The sequence below is a fragment of the Pteronotus mesoamericanus genome, unplaced genomic scaffold, assembly GCF_021234165.1.
Source record: "Pteronotus mesoamericanus isolate MK-2021 breed Mesoamerican mustached bat unplaced genomic scaffold, CSHL_Meso_final contig_33, whole genome shotgun sequence".
NCBI classification, from domain to species: domain Eukaryota; kingdom Metazoa; phylum Chordata; class Mammalia; order Chiroptera; family Mormoopidae; genus Pteronotus; species Pteronotus mesoamericanus.
The window spans coordinates 13,847,843-13,855,990 of NW_026555135.1; positions in this window are offsets into that span (position 1 = coordinate 13,847,843).

Consider the following 8,148-nt stretch of genomic DNA (forward strand, 5'->3'; position numbering starts at 1 on the left):
TCAATAAATGGTGTTGCGAAAATTGGATAGGTTTTTCTGCAGAAAAATGAAACTAGACCACCTTCTTAATGCAATACACAAGAACAAATTCAAAATGCATTAAAGACTTAAATGTTAGACCCAAAACCAGAAAAATCCTAGAAGAAAACATATGCAATAAAATCTTGGACATTGCTCCAAGCAATATTTTTTCTGATATATCTCCTCAGGCATGGGAAACAAAATAAAAAATAAACAAATGGGACTATATCAAACTAAAAAGATTTTGCACAGCAAAAGAAACCATCAACAAAATGAAAAGGCAGCCCACAGAATAGGAGAACATATTCACTGATATATCTGATAATGGGTTGATAGCCAAAATTTATAAAGAACTTATAAAACTCAACACCAAACAAACCCTGAACAATCCAATTAAAAAATGGGCAAAGGGTCTGAATAGACACTTCTCCTAAGATGACAAAGTCTTTAAAATAAAATCTTTGAAACAAATGAAAATATATAAAGTTTCAGCAAAGAATTGAAAGATGTATTAAATAATCAAATAGATATCTTAGTGCTAAAAAAGGTACAATAATAGAAATAAGGAGTTCACTAATTGGACTCAATAGTGAAATGGAGATGAATAGAGAAGAATAGAGAAAATGTCAGACAACTTGAAGATGAATAAATAGAAATTATATATTTTGAAAGAGAGAGGAAAAAGAGAAAAAAGTCTCAGAAACATATGGGACAATGGAAGAGTTCTTATACTTTTGTTGTCAGATCCAGAAAGTAATGAGAGTTTGATGATGAAGAAAATAAAGGCTGAGAACTTTCCAAATATTTTGGTGTACATTTATATGAATTTTAATGCATGTATTGAATCATATAACCACTAAAACAAAGAGGTAACTGTAGAACTGGATTTCAAACCAACGTCTCTTTTACTCAAAGCTTATTTAGATCCTGTTAATGTCCTTCTGTAGATCTGCACTTGAATGATACCAAACAGATATTCTCCTTTTTAAAATGTGAAAGGAAGGGTGCCATTTGGCTAATTTCCTCTATTCTCAAAAGTTCCTGACACTGAACTATCAAGGCAGCATTAACAGCTTTGCTTTGGGCAGTTTTCCTCAAAGCTGTTTTTTTTAATAGATGAAACTCTCCAGTGGCCTAAAAGAAACGAGGCCACTTCCAAAATCAGCATGCAATGCTTTCAATGCAAGGAGCTCTAGCCGGCTGGGCCTTTGACTGACCAAAAAAAGGTGGCGGGGGGGGGGGGGGGGGGGGGGGGAATGTAAATGTTATATACCTCCCACTACTGCTTCTGAGAAAACTGTCAAACAAACATGAAAGTCACCAGAAAGCTGTGTCCAGTGAGAAAGGTGTATTTATCAAAACCAGCAGGAACTTCACCCACATTGCTAAAGAAAGACAAAGTTAAAACCAAATGAGATAGGAGGCTGGGGCCATAAGACAGAGTCAGAGAATTTAAATGAGTTTTATCAAAAGCCTTAATTGCACAGAGGTTTGCCAAGGACAAATAGCCACATTAGTTTTCAACCAGGTGTTCTCTGGTTTAAGCATTTAAGAAAAGGGTTTAAGCATTTTCTTCCCACGAAAAAGCTGCTGGTCAAGAGAAAAAAGATCTAAATGAATGACAGATGAGAAAGGCATTCTTACTTATGTCATTGTTGCATATATAGCAAAAAAAAAAAAAAGGCTGTTGGGATAGTATCAAGCAGACCCTTTTTGAAATTAGTACTCCTTGTAAATCTCCTATCTCCCATTGCATGTGAACTTGGGCAAATCATTATATCTTTCTTGACCTCTCATAGACAATCAAGACTGAAGATATCACACTGCCTCCTATGACTTTTGTAGAAATTAATACATATAAAGTATCTGGCACTTACCAGGTCAGACGTCTAAAATCTTGGGTATTCTGAAGGAAGCCTTTTTTTTTTTTTTTTTGTATATGGAATAGCAATCACTCTCATTTGAAAGGCTGTCCATTTTCATCTTGTTTTATGAGGCTTAAACAACCAAGGCTAGGATGTAAAAAGGTCTCCTTGAGTTGCTACATCTCTGGGTAGTTTTCTGCATTCCATTAGCTTCAAGCTTTATATTTTAGAAAAATAAAACAAGCTATACTTCAACTTCCTGGCTTTGAAACACCTCAATGAAGCAAATAGGTCACCTGGAATATCAGTATGAATTTTGGAAAAAAGCAAAATAGGAGTAAACATCACCCAGGAATTCCTTAAATATGGTTTTAATGCTAAGAACCCTATTGATAGTTCATCTCAACTGGGGTTTACTGAGCAACTACTGGATATGACATGATCTTTGCTGTCTAGCTGCCTAAAGCATACATGGGGAGACAGAAATCTCACTACATTCCAGGGTGATAAATCAGCAATGGAGATATCTACAAGGAACATATAGGGGGCACCACCTTTGAGCAGGAGGACAGGCTACAGAGAAAGACGTGCCTGGACACAGAGATATGGTTTCTGGGTCTGGAGGTGGGAACAGGTTTTCCAGGCAGGAGGAACCGCTCCCGCAAAGGCACAGGACCAAGTGACTGCCCAGCACTCTCAGGAGATCTCCTTCAGTCCACACGCTCCCAGAGCACAACAGGGGGAGAAGAATCTGTTTCCCAGAGTCAAGATTGTCTGGTTCTAAATTTCATCTAAGTGGTAAAATGTAAGAAATAATATGCTGACAAAAGACCTGGGCTGACCATTGGATATTGAACAAACCATCATGAGCATTAGTTTCCTCTTCCATAAAATGAGTTAAAGAAAATCACTACTTTATAAGTCTGTTGTGAGGATTTGCTGATATGAAAGTACTCTTTAAACTGTAAATCTATACAGATGGTTAAAACTATGTATGTATCTTAGATACGATTATTTATAAATAACCCGTATTAATCTTAAATAGCTATACAGTATTTATAAAGCAACAGATACACAGTATTGTGAATAATATTTATATATAATACATAGCTACCACTACAATGTCTAGGAATTGAGATAGGTATAAAAAGATCTCAATATTTCCAAACCACTTTCAAAATGTTTTAGGGACTAGGAGAGAAACGTCAATCATTTACATTATGATTTCACATCCGCAAGGTGTGGGGGAAATGTTTTAGCATGAAGGAGGTATTATGATTGAAAAAGTAAAAATAATACAAAGAAGTAAAAACCACGTTCGCATACATGGTTTATTTTTAAAAACATGATAATTAGGATGAAAAAATAAAGCAGTTTGTGAGTTGGGAAAATTTGGTCAAAGAATTACAAGGGATAAGAGGTAAAAAACAAAACAAAACATGCAGCTCCCTGGGGAGAAGGAAGGAAAGCAGAGGATGAAGAAAGCAGACAACCTCCAGAGTGAGGAATCCGACCTTTGGAAGGCAGCAGCTCAGAAGAGGCCCCAGAGATCTTGGAAGAAGGAACTACAGCAAGGAGAGGAAAAAGAGGAGGCTCCCAGGTGATCTCATAATGAATACTAACCTGTTTGTTTTGGTTTTGTTTTGCTTTGCTTTGCTTTGCTTTAGAAAGCCCTCAAATTGATTCTTAGGTACTACCTCAGAACTTTTGTGATTTTTTTCATCTATGTGTTTGGAGAGGGAGGGCAGCTTATGTGTAAAAATTTTCTTTAAGAGTGTTGCAAAGTACTTTTTTTTTTAGCATTTGTCTGGACAGTGACTCCCCTGAAAAAGCTTCTAAATCATCTGATATGATAATCAAAGGCAACTAAAATATCTAATTAATTGATTAATTCTTTCATTCTCTTAACCAAACCACCCTGCTTTATGCCCGGCCCGTGGCTGGGTGCTGTGACTGTAAGGGTGACTGAGGGAGCCACAGCCTCCGCCTTCAGGACGCTTCCAGAGGAAGCAGAAAGATGGCCAACCCAGCAGGACCATTCACAGCAGCTCTGAGAGCAGATGTACAGTATTGTAGTCATCACCTGGTAGGGATTTTGTGCGGACGACTTGGAATTAGTATTGCCAAGAAGTCTTCTGGGACTAAATGCAGTTCTAAACAGTAGGTTTTTTTCTTCACTCAAAATATTTAATGAGTACCTAAAATTTTTATGCTGATTTGGGGGACATGGAACTACCTAATCTAATGCATTTACTCAGTGATTCATGTGTTCACTTAGTGAATATTTAGTGACTATTGCTGCCTTTTATAAGCCAGGCACTGGGTACACAGGGAGAACAAGACTGACCTAATCCCTTCCCTCATTGGGCTTCAATGTAATAGATCTAAAATCTTCCATGTACAGTTGAGAGACATTAAACCAATGGGAACATTGATCACAAGTTCCTTCTCTGGGAGGAGCACGCTCAGAGAGTAAGCTTAGAAACAACCTGAGAAATCATTCAGCCCATTCGTCTGCCAGCAGAGAGGACACAAACATTCTCCTGCATCCCTGAGTGGTACCTTGCTGTTCTACTTCCCCCAACCAAACATACAGCACCATCTGCAATTTGAAGCCCTCATGGGACCCGTCCTGCCCTAATGCATGAGGGAGATCATGTCAGAAGTCAGGTCTGGGCTGGAATCTCAGCCTCGGAGCAGCATTGCACCTGTGTGGCCCCGCGTGCATGCCTGGCTCCTATGAGCCTCACTCTCATCATCTACCTAAAAAGGGGGGTATCTGTCTTTTAAAAGCCTATCTGTCTTTTAAAGCTGTGGTAACGATTCGGTAAACTAATCTAATGGAAGAAGAGCACAGCATGCCTCTGCTCTTCAGTAAATGTTGTTTTCTTGGGCTCCAAGATCCTGTCCAATTGTTAACTCTTGTAGTAAAATTTTCTTAATTTCCCTTGGCAAAATACGGAGCATGTCCCCATGTTTCCAGCATAATGTAAATACAACTTTTAAAATTTAAATCTGCATGTTTTCCCACACAGGCATGAGCTCCTGAGGGTAGGGAGAGTGTCCTCTGTGTCTGCGTAGCCCTGCCCTCGGCCGGTGCTGGAACCTTTGAACTGTTCTGCACCTCCAGCCCCTGCTCAATTACCATGGCTTTTCCTGTGAACAGGATGTAGACACAACAGGAGGTCAGGGAATTCCATGGAGCACCTCTCAAGTGGAAAATATTGCTTGGCAAATCTCTCTCTCAGTGTATACCTGCAGTGTAAGTTCCTATAAATTTCCAGGCTAGTGGCTATACATTTCTGGCAGCCAAAACAAAGAAGGAAATGCATTTACACTCTTTGATGTGAAAAGAGGAAGGCAAACGAGAGGCATTAGGAAAAAAAAAATCTCTGGTATTAATAATCAAAAAATGATTTCTCTGGGGCCTCATATAGAGGACACAGTTTAATTCAATTAACAATGTCTACAAGAGCTTCCTTGCTGTAAATACAATGCACAAAAAAAGGCCCTAATCAAAAGATGTACAAACTTTCCTGCTGGTCATTTGCGATCTAGAGCCAGGTTTCATAGTACCTAAAGGAACACAGGGATAGCATAATTTTCAGACAATCCTGCATAAACATTGTTTTCTCAGAGCAAATTTGAAATGCCTGGGGCTTCCATGACATTGAAAACATGTTCCCTGAAATGGATGGTATTGTGTCGTGGGTAAGAAGCCGGGCTCTAGACTCTTACTGCTTACTATTAATTCTGTGACCTTGAGAAAATCACTAAACCTCTCTGAGCCTCGATTTTCTCACTTACACATGGGAATAACAACAGGATCTACATATTAGGATTGCTGTAAGGTTAAAATAAAATGTGAAAAGTGCTTAACTTTGTATGTGGGACATAGTAAGCATTTAATAAATTAGTTATTCATACATGCTTTGAAGGGAAAAATCATTAACTCTCCTAACTAGTTGTTTCCTTCAACTGAGCTTGATTATACTTCACTCTGACTTGTAATTTCTATTCCTCCCTTGTAGGGGTTTCCTTCAATACCTGTCTTAGTGTGAGAAATGGAATTCACTTGATTTTGCAGTTATCCCTTTTATGTGAATCCTAAGCCTCATTTCTTGGAGGAGACATTCTCCTTCAGGAATGTTCCTAAAATGGCCATGAGTCATGCCGCTCCAAAGTCTCCACATACCACCTGCTCCTTTTTGAGACGGCTTACCTTGGTCTCGGCCCAGTCTGCTCCCCTCAGGGTTCAGGGTCAAATAGTACCAGACCCACTCAGGAGTATTCTGTTTCAGAGTTACTGTGAGATCTCTAAGTGATCACATATTAAGCACCTACCATGTGCCAGGTACTGTGTCTAGTCCCGGGACTGTTACAGTGAACAAGATGGCATCCTTGTTCACAGGGCCCCAGGACGGGCTCTTCAGCCTCCATCCACCACATGCTCCAACACAGTGTGAACAGCCGATGTATCCCAAGAGCCTGGCCTGGCTCACTGCCAGCGTTGACCCAGGGCCTTGAAGAGGCACCCGTGAGCTGCAGTGTGTGCGTACGTGGGTGCCCCCTCCCTGGGCCGTGCCCTGATTCTCTGGATGCTCCCCGATTCTTTTGCTAGCCTCACTCTAACAATCTTGGTCAAAGTAAGCCTTTGTGATTCTATGATGTCAATGATGCAAACATTCAATTTTGTGGATACTTACTGAGCTCAGGAAATGAGTGGAATCCACATCTTCCGTGTTCATGTTGGGCATGCTTTAGTTCTCCGTAGAGTGGTCTCTGGTTGGGAGGCAAAGGCAAAAGCAGTTGAGAATGGCCACCAAGAGAAAGCTCAGTACTTGTTTCCCTTCTCTCCCGGGAAGCGTACTTTTCATCAGGACTGTCCCTTCTTTTGTCTCCAGAGAACAGCCAGATCCCTGAGTTTTATTGAAATCCAAAGATCCCTGGGTCTTACTAAGACAAGAATCTCTGCTTTCATCTACCTCTGTAGGTTTAGTTCTATAACATTTTATGTCAGACAGAACTTTGGAAGTGCAAGAAAAGTTCATATTTGAGTACCTTCTATGGGACAAGCACTGAAATAAATGTTTTACAATTAGTATTGTATTTAGTTCCCCAAATAAAAGGAAATATTTAATTTCTTTACCTTACGGAAGTGGAAACAAAGATGCAAAGAAGCCAAACAACTTCCCCCAAGATCGCAAAGCATGTAAACAACTAAGTCAGGACTAGAATCTAGATCTGACTCTAAAGCCATATTTTCTACTATAACAGGGTTTCTCAACCTTAGCACTATTAACATTCTAGGCCATATAATTCTTTGTTTGTATGACCTATGTTATTTTAGGATGTTTAGCGTATGCTGGACCTATACAATTAGCTACCAATAGCACTCTCCATTTGTGACAGTGAAAATTTCTCCAGACTTGGCCACATGTCCCTTCACTGAGAATTACCGCTTTATAATAGACTAAAGGAAACCATTTATCCAATACAAGTAATCTGTCCTTCTGAGAAATTATTGAAATATCAAATTACCTAAGGCAATATGTTAGGAACTGTGGGAATACAAATGTGCATGAAATATCTTCAAGAAGCTTAATAAAAAGACTTTGGAATCAAGGGAAGAAAGCTGGGCTTGTGTGGGGGGACAATAATTTACTGTACCATTCACTAACCTGACCAGCATTATCAGTACCCTGTAATAACATGATGATAATGTGGGTAGGAATAATCACAGTTATGAAAGTAAATCTGTGATATTGATAATTTTACTCATTTTTTACATGAGGGAATAGAGGCTGAGAGAAATAAAGTAGCTTGCCTCACATAGGGCATCTGTGAAGAGGAAAGGCCAAGATCGGCATCCATTTCTGTCTGGTTCCAACCGTCATTCAAAAGGATCACCAGTGGCGGGCAGTCACAGAAACCATGACCAAAGGTGAACAATCACAGATGCTGTGACAAAAGACCCAAGTGCAAGCAGCTGGGAGAAGCTTTGGAAATGAAGTATAAATAGCAAGTTTGACATGAGTTGCAGTGCCGAACAAAATGAGAATATTCGTCATACATATTTGGAAAAACTATCCCAGATGTCTAGAGACATTAGCCGTTTAGATACCATAAATAAAGACATCCCTTCATTTAACAATCATTTAAGAATCAAATTGCAATATTTATTTGCCTCAAAAGAGGGGTGATTTTAACTAGTAACATATTACAATAGAACAAATTAGGAAAATTGAGGCAATGGAAAAAA